Source organism: Chinchilla lanigera, unplaced genomic scaffold, assembly GCF_000276665.1.
Source record: "Chinchilla lanigera isolate Chin_1 unplaced genomic scaffold, ChiLan1.0 scaffold00139, whole genome shotgun sequence".
Taxonomy (NCBI): Eukaryota; Metazoa; Chordata; class Mammalia; order Rodentia; family Chinchillidae; genus Chinchilla; species Chinchilla lanigera.
Genome location: NW_004955540.1, coordinates 1614899 through 1630261, shown reverse-complemented (window position 1 = coordinate 1630261; position 15363 = coordinate 1614899). Strand labels below are relative to the sequence as shown.

General features: G+C 41.4%; 1 long non-coding RNA gene across 1 annotated transcript in view; it reads left to right on the top strand.

Annotated features, from left to right (window-relative positions):
• The first annotated feature begins 603 nt into the window (after positions 1–603).
• LOC106147291 overlaps positions 604–15363 on the top strand; it is a 41244-nt gene continuing 26484 nt past the window's right edge. The window contains exons 1-2 of the long non-coding RNA XR_001232119.1: positions 604–741; positions 1518–1718. This is a non-coding gene — a long non-coding RNA (uncharacterized LOC106147291). The remainder of the gene's footprint in view (positions 742–1517; positions 1719–15363) is intronic.

The following is a 15363-nucleotide window of genomic DNA, read 5'->3' as shown; positions in this document are numbered from 1 at the left end:
TAGAGTACCTGTGCCCAGGAGGAGGAATGTCCTCCACAGATGGCAGCTGACTCAGTAATGACGCGAGCGTGCAGCAGTCATCAGCTTTCTGTGGAGACCTGTTCACTTCTTCACGTGAACAGGTGGCTGGGACAGGGAAGACAGGAGCTGCAGAAGTGAAAGACCTGTGTGATGGCTCTGAAGCTCCCCAGGGACGACAAGGAAGCATCCTTAGTGGCCAAAAGGTCACATGTGGGATTAATTGCTAGGCTGTGGAATTACTTTCCCGGGCTCTACAAAGGCGGGGAAGATGAGAACCAGCAATGTCAGGTGGTGTTCCCATTCTGCAACTTAGACAGATTATGTAATCATCCTTTGCATTCCAACCTGCTCCACCTGTACCTGATATTTTGCAGAGGGGATGAGTGAGATTCCAAAGTTCAGTTAGTGAAGAGGGAGTGGGTGGAGCTGGGCTACTCAGCAGCACCTGACAGACACACCCACCTCCTCTCCTGTTCCACCTTGTCCATTTCTCAGTGAGTGAGGGAGGATCCAGAACCATTGGGTTCTTCTTTTTCTTTTGGATAATGAAGACGGTATGCATGAGGCAGTCAGTGAGAGGACCCAGGGTTTGTCTCTGCTGAGAGATGCTAATGTTGATAAATGCTCCATCTCCATACAGTTGTGCCGTCCCAGCCCCCCAGTTAGGTGTGAAAAGCCTTTGGAGATTGGCTGCTGCACCATGGCCCTGAGTGTTGCTCAGTAAGTATTTTCTGAATGAATGGGTGGATGAATGAATGAACGAAGACAGTTCAAGCATTATCCAGTCCGTGGCAGACTCAGCTCTCTAAGATCCAGTCTCTAACCTAGTTTGCTGGAGAGTTTCTTTTGTTTCATCTTGCTGCTAAGACAGTGGTAGCCACCCCACAGGTATTTCACTCCTCTTGGAAGTTTTCTGGCTGCACCTTGCTATCACACACTCTCACAGAGACCTCACTGCTCAGGACAAGGGCAAGTGCTCTGATGCTGGGTGAGGCAGAAGGGATGCTGTCCAGTCGATTGCATTTATTAGGTGTTGCTTTAATATTTGTGAGGAGGCTGTCTCCATAACATCTATGTATGTACTGGTAAATTTTACCTTTTAGTGGCTGTGATTTCCTATTGCTATTTGATTTAAAAGTCTTTCCTTCCTTTCATATATGTCCACATGAAGGAAAATCTGAGAGAGAAGAATGTCTGTCTGTCTGTCTGTCTACCTATGGCCAATGTATTAAAATTAAATTGACTTAGAATTTAGGAAAGAGTTTATACATATATCTTCAGATTACCTGAAACTCTTGGAGTGGCCCCAAAGCTAGGCTCCTCATGATGTTCAACACCACTATGAAAGCTCATGCCTCTGGTGGTTTGTTAGTTAACTAAGAGTTTTCTTTCTCTCCATGTATTTTAAGGTGTTCATAAAATTGTACATAACAGTCTGTGGGGATATGAAATGTTTCCTTGCCAGCTCATTTTTTTATATGTTTGTGTTTGTACAGGTCAAAATGAAGGTTTGAATTTCCTTATTTGGGCCAAGAGTGTTATGTGAGCTGGATGGACCAACTAGCTCTTAAAGGCAAGATTGTGCACCCTGAGTGGACAAAGCCAGGCAGCAGCGTGCCTCCCAGCATGGTGTCTGAGCCACACTGACAACGGTCTGCGAGGAACATGCCCTGTGATCCCACAATACTCACAGCGAGGTAAAAGGACTCCCAGGGGAACTTAGCATCCAGCTTAGCATGTAGGAGACATTTGAACATTCAGAAATGGTTGAGTGATTAAATCTATTCTATTGCCTTTTTATGCATGATGATAATTACCTTGTTTACTCTCAGGGATTAATGTGGTACAAAAACAGGGAAGGCCACAGCAGCCTTCCCCTTCAACTCTGCTCTTTCTTGAAGCTTTGGCTTGAGAACTATGGGCAGGAGGCCAAATCTAAGGTCTCGCTGCACCTCACCCCTCCTCTTTCTTTTGGTTGTGTTTCTAAGGGCCACTAAGTCAAGTTAGTAAAACAGGAAGGAAATATTATTTTAGCCATTGGGGAATAAGACACTGCCGTGGGCTCTTAGTGGATGTGGCCCCTGAACTGATATCTCTGAGCTGTTGCCAGCACCTTTGTGACCAGCCTTTCTCAACCTGGAGGGAAAACAAGCAGAAGCATCTACTTTTCTTGTTGACAGAAGCAATCACCACAGGACACTCGCTGAGTCTGTGGTGCTCAGGACTCCCAGTCTTCTCTATCTGGCCTCTTCATGAGGAGCCGTGGTAACCCTTGTGCCACTTGGCCCGTAGAGTTTGGTTAATTAAAGTAACCCAAAGCCAAATAATAGCTGCTGGAATTTGAATGCAGCATTTTACAGTTTAATCCTAGGCATGGTGTTAGTATCTGGAAGCTTTACAGGTCGGTTAATCATAATATTCCTGAAAAAAATCCTGTATTTAGTGATATGCCTACTTTAGTGGTGGGACAAGATTCTAAACAAGTATTGTCTGACACCAAAGTCTGAGCTGTCTTACTGTAGCACTCTCGCTTAGCAAAGAAGCCGCCCAGACACCTTTGGGATTTACCTCCAAGATGCTGGCCTATGACTTCTTACTTAATCTCCTTGTGTCATGACTCAACAGACAGGAGCAAAGGAGTGGAACAGGAAATGAAATGTTAGCTTTGTTGCTGGCAAAGCTGGGTTGGAGACTGACTTGGCTCTAAGCTCAAAAACATTGTCCGATTTGTCTCTGGAGGTCTGACTCGCCCTCTGAGTCCTGTGGTAAAGAATCACTGTTCTGTTAAGATGACTGGCACGTGGAGCAGGAAGAATCACAACTTGTGTGTGTGTAATATAGATGAGGGCCAGATCTCTACCCACTGTGGCAGGATGAGCTTGTGCTTACTGAGTATCTACGAACCATTTTTCATCTCTCTGCCCCACTTGCAGCAAGAGTGGGGCAGTGTGACTGGGTCTGGCTAATATGGAACACTTCCCAAGCTCAGCTCTTAAAAATGTCCTTGGATCCTTGGGTAACTATCTTCTTACAAGGTAGTGAGTTTAGGGACTATGTACTTCACAGGGCAGGGATACAAGATGGAGGAGGACTGCTCAGGGTGGGAGAACAGTTAAGGAGAGCTGAGGCCTAGCTGGCCTCCTCTGTGAGCACAAAGGAGAAAGGCAGTGTGCAGGGATGAGGGAGCATTGCAGGTTCTGGGGAAAAATCAGGAGAGCTGAGACCGGGTCGTTCACCTGGGTGGGTACTAATGCATAAGAGGAGGCAGGTGAACCTTGTCTTACTGTAATTGCTTGTGCCTGTGTTTGAGTGAGTAAAAGCAGGATGAACCAAACACTCAGGGCGCCTTTGCCCACTAGAGGTGGGAGCCCCCTGGCTGCCCACGTGCTAAACTGACTTTGTGACTGTCTGTCTTTCATCCTCCTTCACCCCCAGGTCCGGGCGACAAACTAGCAGGACTAGGTCCCTATAAGTGGCGCCTGGGTAGGGAAAGACCGAGTGGGCTTGTTCTCCATGGGTGGCACCTGGGCAGGGACCTGGGGCCTGTGTAGACCAATTCGCTACAGCTCAATGGCTGCGTGAGCAAGAAATAAGCCTCAGTGTGTTATGCGTTGGAAATTCTGGCCTGGAATTGTTACTACACTATAGCCATGCTATTTTTTCTTTTCAGAGCTGAGGACTGAACTCAGGGCCTTGGGTATGTTAGGCAAGTCCTCTACCATGACCTACATCCCAGCCACACCCTTGCTAATACAGTGTCATTTTCCTTTATTGATTCTCTCCACTCAGGTAATACACTGCCTTGAAGTGGAAGACAAGAAGCTGGACACTATTCACTACCTCAAAGGGAATAAAAGTTCTTTTTTTTCAGCAGGAAAAGTAGGAAGGAACAGGAAACGGGCCTTTCCCCATAGGTGCTGCTAACCATGCAGCAAGGTAGATAAGTCATTTTTAATTTTTATTGTTGTTATTTTATTCCAGCTGACAAGAGAGCTGAAATGTCATGATGGTAAATGGTTTGTATAAGGTCATGTCCACACCAATACCCCTGAGGCTTCATCCTCAGAATCTATCATTTTTACATGAATACCAGACTGTTGCTCCAAAAGGATTTGCCCTCCTCAACTGTAAGTGATGTTGTATCAGAATAATAATATCCATGGTATCCGCCGGGAAGTGCAGCAAAATTTGGATGGAGAACTGTATGAGAAATTGCAATGGCCACTGTTAAATCTCTGCCCTCCTGCAGACATCCTATGCAGAAGTCTGATGTACAGATCTTATTGAGTCCTCACAGTAATTTTGTAGAGTGTGTGTTATCACCAGCTATTAGCAGATGGGTTTGTCAGATGAGGTCCTTGTCCCATCCATAAACTCTCAGTCATCTAGGAGGTGCCACAGGCCTGGGTAGAAATTTCTATGCGTGGCAGTGGGGGCCTCAGTCAGGCACCTTTGTGTCAGTGCCTCATTGGGTTTTCTGGCCTGGACAGCAAGTCCATGTGTTGTGGTGTGGGAAGCTGGTAAGAGGTAGCAAATGATTAACTCCCAGGAACAAGTTTCAGACAAGGAGGGCAGGGAGTTTGTGAGTTATTACCCCACCTCTTTTTTACCCACAGAATGAGTCTTCTGAGGGCGGGTCTATGAAGGCTGTTGGCAGATACTGAGGATGACTAAGGCTGGCTGCCCACAGCTGTAACCTTCTTAATAATGTGTCCTTTATAGCGTCCTTCCTTTTGGATCGTTTTGCTACTTCTTCACCATATGTTTTAGGTTGATATTATGGCTTAGACCTCAGATGTCCCTCAAAGGCCTCATGTATTTGGAGGTGGGGCCTCTGGAAGGTTGTTGGGTCGTGGGGGTGCCGTGCTCATCAGGGATCGATCCACTGATGAGTTCATGGCTAAATGTGCTGTCAGGAGGTGAGAGTCCTGGCTGGAGGTTGTACATAGGAGTGTGACTTGGAAGTGTGTATTGTTGTCCCAGGTCCTCCCTTCTTTGTCTGCTTTGTGGCTGCCACAGGGGAGCAACTTTCCTTTGCCTTCCATCAGGCCATTTCTGCCTAGGAGCCAGTCGACCATGCACTGAGTCCCCCAAACCATGAGCCAAATTAAACTTCTCTGCCTTTAAGTTGTGAATGTTGAGTATTTTGTTCCAGTGACGGAAAAGCTGACTAACACAGCCAGATTCTCTGGAAATACATTAAGGTGGAGATTTGTATGGTTTATTAGAGAATATATGTTGGAACACTGTAAGGAAGGGAGGAAAAAGATCAAATGAAAACATCACTGCTGGGCCAGGGGAAAGCTCCACTTTCCTGGAAGCTGTGCTGAATCCTCAGCTATAATTAGTCAGGAGCTCAGACCCTGAGTCAAATGGGCCAGGAGTTAATAGTCATTGAATCTGGGATGCCCTTTTGTAGAGGATCTAACCTTGGGCTAGACAGTTCTTCTAGTCTACAGGGAAATTGCAGAATGATGTAGCTGTAACTTAGCAGGCATCTCATTTGGAGGCTGAATAATGAGCCCCTAAGTCATGAAGTGGATCCAGACATGGCATTGTCATAACCACCGAAGTCCACCCTTGCTCTGGTAAGATCTACTTGCTTCTTAAAGATTAGCAGCAGAAAATATTCTCTGGGAGTGACTGTACACAGGACCACCCCCTTGTCTCCTGAGTCCATGTTCTGCTTATCGGGTACAGAGCAGTGAAATGGTCACTGGTTTGGGAAGTGACTGTGTCCTTAAAGTGACTTTGCAGCACAGCAGAATATCATCTCTAAACTGTACTCTTCTCTTGTTCTTGGCTGATTATGGGTCATGTACTGTGGACTAGAACTGATGCATCTATCCCCTCAGGTCCATCCATATCCCTTTCCCAGGCCTCCTTTTTCTCAGTCTTCCAGTATTTCTATTTCCAGGCTGACTGATCACGCAGCTCTCTGGCTGCCCATACTTTTGCCTCGGGCTCTTTCTTTGCCTACACAAAATGGATTATCAGGTAGACCACCTGTAGCTCTGGCTGCCAGGAAGACCTCCTCTCCTGACTGTCTTTCAGACCATGTCTAAATGGGACTGTATTTCAGCAAGGGCTTGAACGCACATGCTGAGCCAACTCACGGAGACCAAACTTGGCCCTTTTTCTGTTCTACCATCCATCTATTGTAAGCCAAACTCCCTCCCCTTCACCATGACTTTGAATGGGGGAGAGGTGTCAGTGCTGCAGTGGTGGGTGATGAGGGTCTGGGCCAGTTGCTTGTGTAGCTTCTCTGTGTTCCCAGCTCTCAGTGCCTGCATGCCATATGTGCCCTCTTCATCTTGTAATCCTTGCTGCTGGGTGTCTGTACTATATGACCTGATGGGTTTGATAGAAGCCAGCTCATGATGGGAATCTCTGGCTGTAACATCCTTGATGTCCCCCTCCATCTCTACTAGTATTTGAGGAGTTAGGAATGGCCTGCAGTTCTTTGCTGTAATGGCATGGAACTGTGTAATGCTGGGATTAATGATGTTGTTTTTCTTATTTGTCCTTGTTATACACCCCATACAGCATCACTTTTTATTTTACTGCAGGTACCTCTTGAACCATATGGTTTGACTCAGATGGCAAAGCTCCATACCCAGAGGTTGGAGCTGATGCTCAAGCCAGCAATGCTACAGTGGGTCAGAAAAATATTCTGAGTTGTAGGAATAGACTTCTTCTGAACTCTAAGGGTGTTCTGAGGCTTGCATTACTTTTTTAGTGGAAGTGTCTTTAACCTTGAGGAGGATGTTCCAATATGCCACTATTTTCCTGAAAACTTCACCAGTGTGGTGGCTCCCTGAATCCTTTTGGATTTATTTCCCACCTTCAAGATTCCATATTTTACCAAGAGCTTCAATGTAATTACCAGTTCTTACTTGTTCAGTTCAATTACTAGGAGATCATTGACAGATTTGTCAGATGTGATATTCTGATGGATGTCCAGAAGGACCACATCCTTTCAGATTCAGAGTGGAAGAGTTAATTTAGACACAGGGAGAGACTATTAATGTGTATCCTTACCTAACTTGCATAAATATAAATGCTTTTGATATATATTCTTCATAAGGACAAAGAAGCTCTCATTTGCTATATCAGTAACTGAGTACTGGGTACCTGAGCTGTGCTCTGGCAGGAGCACCGTGTACAAAACAGCAGGGACAACTGCAACTTAAATCTGTAGTTATTCTCTGTCATTGTCTAGGATTGCTATAGTTTCTTGGGGGTGGCGTGTCATTGGGTAAATTAAATAGGAATATAGTGAGGGTGGCACCACTTTATTTCTTGTGTATTTTTGAAAAATTATGTTTATTGGTACAATTTAAGAGATACATAATGATCACATTCATAATATATCCTGATTCCTCTTTTTTCTCCTTCCCCTTCCCTCCCTTCAAGCCTTCTTTCTCTCCTTATTTACAAAGCTTTGTTCCCATTTTATCCTCCTTTTCTCTTTCTTTTTCCTTTTTTCCCCCTCTACCCTTCCTAGTTCCCTTTCCCTTGTGAACAAACTCTTCCTATTTCACAGTATCTATTAAACATTTTGGTCCTTATTTGCACTTTCCATATCTCACACCAGAGATAAAATGCAATATTTAAACATGTGTGGCTTACTTATTTCACTTAAGGAGTATGGTCTCAAGATACATCCATTTACCTACAAATGCTTCAAGTTTATCATTGTTTATGGCTAATTAGTACTCCATTATATACAAAACCACATCTTTAGCATTCATCAGTTGATGGACATTTGGGTTGTTTCCAAGATTTAGCTATTACAAACTGTGCTGCTATATACATGAGTGTGCATATATTGCTGTGGTATGATGTTTTTAAATCTTTTGGGAGGATACCAAGAAGGGGAGTAGCTGGGTCAAATGGGACCTCTAGTCCTAGTTTTTTGAGGAATCACCACACTGATTTCCATAGTGGTTGCACCAGTCTACACACCCACCAACAGTGGTTCGTTTTTCCTCACAGCTGCACCAGCATTGTTATTGGTTGATTTCTTGATAATAGCCATTCTTTCTGGAATGAGATGGAATCTCAGTGTTGTTTTGATTTGCGTCTCTTGAATGACCAGTGATGTTCAACATTTTTTCATATATTTATTTGCTGTTTGGACTTCCTCATCTGAGAAGTGTGTATTCATTTCAGATACCCATTTTTGGATTGGGCCTTTAAGTTTGGGGAGTCTGATTTTTAAAAATTTTTCATATGTTCTAAATATTAGTCTTTTGTCTGAGGAACAACTGGCTAAATTTTTTTCCCACTATGTGGGTTGTCTTTTCACTCTGTTGGTGGTTTCTTTTGCTGTGCAAAAGCTTAATAATAAGATGATATCCTGTTGAGTCTTTATAATATTTCCTGTGCATTTGGGGTTTTGTTCATGAAATCTTTGCCTACAAATATGTCTTCTAGAGTTCTATCTATTCTGTCTTCCACCAGATATAGTGTTTCTGTTTTAATATGTAGATATTGGATCCATTTTGATTTTAGTTTAGTTCATGGTGAGAGACATTGGTCTAGTTTTCATATTTGCATGTGGAAAACCAGTTTTTCCAGCACCATTTAATAAAGAGGCTATCTTTCTTCCAGTGAACATGTTTGGCTCCTTTGTCAAAGATAAAGTGGCTCAATGTGTTTGGAGTTGTTTCTGCATCTTCTAATCTGTCCCATTAATCCTCGGGTCTGCTTTTTTTTGCCAATACCATGCTGTTTTTGTCACAGTAGTTTTGCAGTAATTTCAAGTCTGGGATTGTGATGCCTCTTGCCTTGCCTTTGTTGCTTAGACTTGTTTTTGCTGTTCTGGATCACTTCTGGTTCCAAATGAATTTTAAGAATGTTTTGTCTAGGTCTGTGATATATGCTAATGATATTTTGATTGGGATTGCATCAAATTTGTATAACAATTCTGGGAGTATGATCATTATCACTGTGTTAGTTATTCCTACCTGAGAGCAAGGGACATCTTTCCATTTTCTGATCTCCTCTTCCATCTTCTTTTTCAGAGTACTGTGAAGATCATTTTTCATTGTAAAGATCTTTTATTTCCTTTGATAAAGATTCTTATGTATTTCATTTTACTATTGTGAAGGGTGTTGTTTCTCTAGTTTCTCTCTCAGTGAATTTGTTATTTCTTTATAGGAATACTATTGACTTTCCAGTGTTGAGTTTGTATCCAGTTATCTGAGTAAACTTGGCTATTAAATTTAGAAGTCTTGGTGGAATTTTTGGAATCTTTTATATAGAGTATCATGTCATCTGCAAATAATGAGAATTTAACTTCTTTCTTTTCTATCTTTATTCCTTTTATTTCTTCCTCATGTTTAATGGCTCTGGCTAATGTTTCCAGAACTATATTGAGTAGGAATGGTGATAATGGATGTCCTTGTCTTGTTCCTGATTTTAGAGAGAAAGCTTTCAGTTTTTGACCATTTAGTGTGATGTTGGATATTGGTTTGTAATAGATGGCTTTTATCAGACTGGGATAAAGACCATCTATTCCAATTTTCTGTAGGGTTTTATTATAAATGAGTGTTAGATTTTGTCAAATGCTTTTTATGCATCTGTTGAAATGAACATGTGATTTTTGTCTTTGGCTTTACATGTAATGATTTACATATGTTGAACCAAATCTGCATCTCTGGAACGAATCCGACTTGTTCACAGTATATAATCTTCTTGATGATTTGCTGCATTCTGTTTGCCAGTATCTTATTGAGGATTTTTGCATCTATGTTCATTAGATAGATTGGCCTATAGTTCTCTCTTTTTGGTTGGCTCCTTCTCTGGTTTTAGTCAGGGTAGTACTTGCTTCTAGGAATGACTTTGGGAGTATTGCTTCTCTTTCAATTTCATTAAAGAGTTTGAGAAGTAGTGGCATTCAATCTTCTCTAAATTTCTTATAAAACTTACAATGAATCCATCAGGGTCTGGGCTTTCCTTTGTTGGTAAGTTTTTAACTACAGTTTAAATTTCATTGACTGATATTAGTTTATTTAGACTTTTTATATCTTCTTGATTTAGTTTTGGTAAATCATATGTGACTAGGAATCTGTCAATTTCTTCTGTGTTTTCCATCTTATTAGAATACAGGTTATTAAAGTAGGTATTGATGATCTTCTGAATTTCCACAGGATCTGTAGTGATTTCACCCTTTTCATTCCTAATTGCATGAATTTGAGTCTTTTCTTTCCTTTTTTTATCAGGTTGGCTAAGGGTTTATCAATTTTATTTAATTTTTCAATGAACCAACTCTTTGATTCATTGATTCTTTGTGTTGCTTTCCTAGTCTCATTAAATTAATTTCTGCTCTTATCTTTATAACTACCTCCCTCATATGACCTTGGGGCTTGACTTGTTCTTCTTTTTCTAGAAGTTTGAAGCTCAACATTAGGTTGTTTATTTGAACTCATTTTGTTTTTCTCATATCTCAGCCTCCCAACTGCTGGGATTATAAATGTGTGTCATCACACTTGGCTCATTTTGTTTTCCTGGTGTGAGAATTTACTGCTATAAATTTTCCTCTTAAGATTGCTTTCATTTTGTCCTATAAGTTCTGGTATGTTATATTGGCATTATTGTTTAATTGTAGATACTGTTTAATTTTAAAATTTTCTTTAATTTCATCTGTGACCCATTGATTGTTCAGGAGTGTTAATTAATTTCTATATGTTTATGGAGTTTTTATGGTTTCTTTTGATACTGATTTTCAATCATTGTACTGTGGTTTGATAATATGCATAGGAGTGTTTCAATTCCTTTGCATTTATTTAAGCATGTTCTATGGGCTACTATGTACTCTGTTTTGGAGAACATTCCATGCAGTGCTGAGAATAATGTGTATTCTGATGGTTGGGTGGTATACTTTGTAGACATCTACTAAGTCCATTTGTTCATAAGATTGAGTCAGTTCTGATATTTCTTTGTAGAATTTTTTTGCTAGTTGATCTGTCTTTTTGTGACAGTGGTGTATCAAGGACCCCTATCACAATTGTATAAGTGCTTATTTGATTTTTCATGTCCATTAATATTTGTTTTATATAGCTGGGTGCACTGATATTTGTTGCATATATATTTATGATTGTTAACTCTTCCTCTTGGAATTTTCTCCTAACAAGTGTGTAGTGACCTTCTTTTTATCTTTTGATCAGTCTTGGTTAAAGTTCATTTTGTCTGCAAATAGAATTGCCTTTCCTGCTTTTTGACAGTTTCCTGTCATGTGGAGTATTGTTGTCTACCCTTTGGCTTTCAGTGTATTAATTTCTTTTTTAGTTAAATGTGATTTTTATATGCATGATACTGTTGGATCTTGTTTCTTGATACATTCTGCCAGTCTGTTTCTTTTGATTGGTGAATTGAGACCACTTACATTTATGGTTATTAGTGATATGTACTGGTTTATCCTTCTAGTATTATTTTCCTGTTGTTGGTTCCCTGTCTTTCTGCTCTGTTTAATTGCTTGCTTTGCCTGGTGCTTCTTTCTGTTGGTGTTCTTGGAATTGTGGTCTTTGTTACTCTTCCTAACATATCCTAAAAAAAATCCTTCTGAACATTTTGTAGAGCTGGTTTGGTGGTCATGAATTTCTTCAGGTGTTTTTTTGGCATGGAAGTATCTTATTTCTTCGCTAATTTTGAAAGATGATTTTGCAGCATACATCAATCTGGGTTGGAGGTTGTTTACTTTCAAGACTTGAAATACTTTACTCCAATCTCTCTTTGACTTAAGTGTTTGTGTTGAGAAGTATGCTGTGATTCTGATAGGCTTTCTTTTATAGGTGATCTGTTTCTTTTGTCTATCAGCTTTAAATACACTGTTCTTGTGCTGAATTTTTGGAATCTTGATTATTATGTGCCTTGGTGTAGATATATTTTAGTCATGGCTAGTTGGAGTTCTATATGCCTCACATATTTTTTGTGAAATTTTTTTCTATGTTTGGGAAGTTTTCTGCCATTATGTCTGTGAACAGTTTTTTTTTTTTTTTTTTAATAGCATTTGGGCTGTCTTCTTCTTTTGATTGACTCTGATCAATCTTATGTTGTTCTTCTTTGCATTATCTTGCAGCTGTTGGATTGATTTTTCATAGTCCATTGCTATTTTTAAGATACTGTTTTTTTGTGGTTGGTAACTACACTCCTGTCTTCTAAATCTGATATTCTGTCCTCACTTGGTTCAATCAGTTTCATACACTTTCAGTGGATTTTTAATTTCCTGGATATCTGTTTCAAACTGTTTTATGAATTCCATTTCTTTCCTATGTTGGGCATTTGTGGTTTCCATCATTTTCCTAAGCTCCTGTATTTTTTAATCTGTGTCTACACTAGGTTCACTGAGCAAGTCCTTCATTTTGATTGCTTTTTTTTAACCTGGGAGATTATTTCTAATCTGACTTTTTCTATAGCCTCATCCATCTCTTTCTTTTACTTTTGCTGTTATCATTTCAGAAAATCCTGGTCTGTGGCTTCTGGTTTCCTCTCTCATTGTCCTCTAGTTTTGTCCTGGTTTGGCTGGAGGTCTGGAGTTGCAGTTTCTTCGGATCTTCAATTTTATTTTGTTTTCTTTGTTGATGCTTGTAAATTTTTTAGATGTATCACTAGTATTGCGGCTTCCCTAGGAAATGTCTATTCCCCAGAGATGTCTTCTAGGTGTAGGTGCTTCTTGGTCTTTATGTATTTCCCAACATCCTAACTTCCCAATTTATTAAGGTTGAGAAGTTGTTATCTATTTGGCTTAGCACATAGTCTTTTGGTACTGGACTATGGTTGTGATTACGACCCCAGGCAATCACAGTGTTGTCATACAAGGGAGAACAACTGATTATAACAGATATGATACCCTGGTTAAAGTAGTACAATTAGCAATAACAGTAGCATCAAACACAGTTTAGAAACTGATGAACTGTGCTAACTATTATTTTGGTATCATAGGAGAAAGATCTACAGTTATGTAACAAAATCCAACATAAACCAGGAACATCCATGAAGTTGAGTTTCTCCTTAGTAGAGTGGTTTTATCCTTGGTGTATTTAAGAGGGATTAGGAGCAAAACAGAGGGATAAATGAAGAGAAATATAGTAGAAGCTAGGCTGGAGGACAAAAGATATTCACCCAAGCTTTGGGAAACTGGAGCAGATTAGAGGAGAGAAAGAATGAAGGAATAAGCAAAACAATATTGAAGTGAACCAGAAAGACTAGAGACAATGTTCACTAACATGAAAATATCTAAAAATCAAGAAAGACAATTGAGGAAAGAGAGAAACAAGATGAATAGAACAAAACAAACAATAACGTGAAAACCTAAACAACCAAAAAAAACCAATCAGTCCTATGTACAGTTGGCTCCTCCTGGTCCTTGCACAGCCTTCTCTGTTCACATCTCTATCCTTTCATGCCACTTGTCACAGGGTGGGGTAGGGGGAATGCTGTTGCCTCTGTGGAGACAGCCCAAGGCTGTTCGATACCCTTTCAATCTCCTCCCCAGCAGAGGGGAGGGAAGGTCAACCTCCCATTCATTGCTCTGCAGCAGCCCAAGAGTGTTTAAAGCCTGTGCATCCACGTCCTTCTTTCAAGCCACTGGTCATGGGTCAGTAAGGGTCGTGCTATTCCACTCACTACTTTCCTTGCCTCCACTGCAATTCCTAACCCGTTGTCACTAGGGGTTCCAATTAGCTGCTATGGGTCACAAAACAAACAAACAAACAAACAAACTGGCAGCTCATTGGGAGGCAGCAGTTTCCTGGCCATTGTGTTTGGTGGTGAAATTTGCTGCCAGGCTGCAGTGTGCTATGTGGAGGAAAGCACACGGGGAAAGGGGCTTTATACCCCAGATCTGTCCTGTGTGGCTTGAGTTAGCCACAAGATTGCAGCCCATCAGTTTGTTGGAAACTTCCCACCGTGGCAGTTCCTGCTCTACTTGCAGGTGGCAGTTCCACTGGCAGCCCTGGGACTGGTTTGCTGTTTTATAAAGTCTTATATCTGTGTTTTGTTTGAGCTACAAGTCTCTTATTTTGGACTGAGTTTGGCATCAGGATGTATATTCCTTTTCTTCTAATTATCTGTGTTTTTATTTGATTTTTTCTGAGTAGCTCCATTGCAGCTCCTCCTCTTTTCAGCCATGTTGAGTGTCACTCATCAAACTATTTCCATACATAGGCTGTGCTCCGTAGAAGTGTCCCAGGTTCTCTGCATCCTTATGAGCATGCATTTCCTTAAGTAATACTGATGTTAGGTGCTGTGGTAGGGGGTTATTTTGTGCATGTCAAGAGAGGCGCTGATGTCCAATACTCCTCTGGGAGCAGATTCTGGTTTTCATTTGCTGCCTTGGCTCGCATGAGTCTGGGAGAGGTGGGGAGCAGGAGGCTTCTGCTTGGTTTTCCTGTTTAGTCACCAAGAATAAAAGGCACCTAGGCCAAGGGACTAGAGTGAAAACCGTGCACACCATCATGTTTGTTCATTTTCATTGTTTCTGGTGACCAGGGCAATGACAACTGGGTGGGCCTGTGGATGCAAGAGACCACCCCACAACTTGAGCTGGGCCAGGGCTCCACTCACTACCTGGCCCAGTACATCATTGCTCCAGTGGATGGGTTACAACAGCATTTTAGAACCCCAAACATCAATGTGAACTCTGACTTTCTTTCCAGCTGTGCATAAAATTTCTGAGCATTCCTCTTTCCCAGTGTATGGTTACCCAAGTAAATGGCCATGGGTCCTGTGGGGAATAGGAATAAAATAGTCTTCATTTTACACATTAGGGATACTGCAGGGCCCTTCCTTAGGGGAAACTGACCTCACATTCAGTCAGTGGGTTCTGAGTGTGGCAACTGCTGCTGGTCTCATCACTGGGCCAGCACTTGTAACTCTTAGCCAGGTATTTGCCTTCAGCCTCCTGACCATCTCTCCTTGGTTCCTTTTGATTGTATGGATTAGCAAACTTGTGGGTGCCAGTTTATGATACTCCTATGAATACCATGGTTTACTAATAAAGACCATAGTACTCCATGGTTCAGGCCCGGGGCTGACACCCCAACCTTGTCATTCATGATGTTAACTGTGACTCTGTTGGCCCTCTGTGTTGTGTAGTTTGCATCTACGAATTCAACCAGCTGCATATGCAAAATATTCAGAAAAAAATTGCGTCTGTGCTGAGCATGTACCTCATTCCTCACACAGTGCAGCATATAGTATTTACTGCACAGACCTCTCACAGCATGGGGGCTGCCTGCTTCAAGCCAGCAGGAGTATTTCTCACTCCAGGATGCCAAACTGGATCTTACATGATTTAACAAAGCCATAGGGCCAGCAGATAGACCAGTCTCTAGC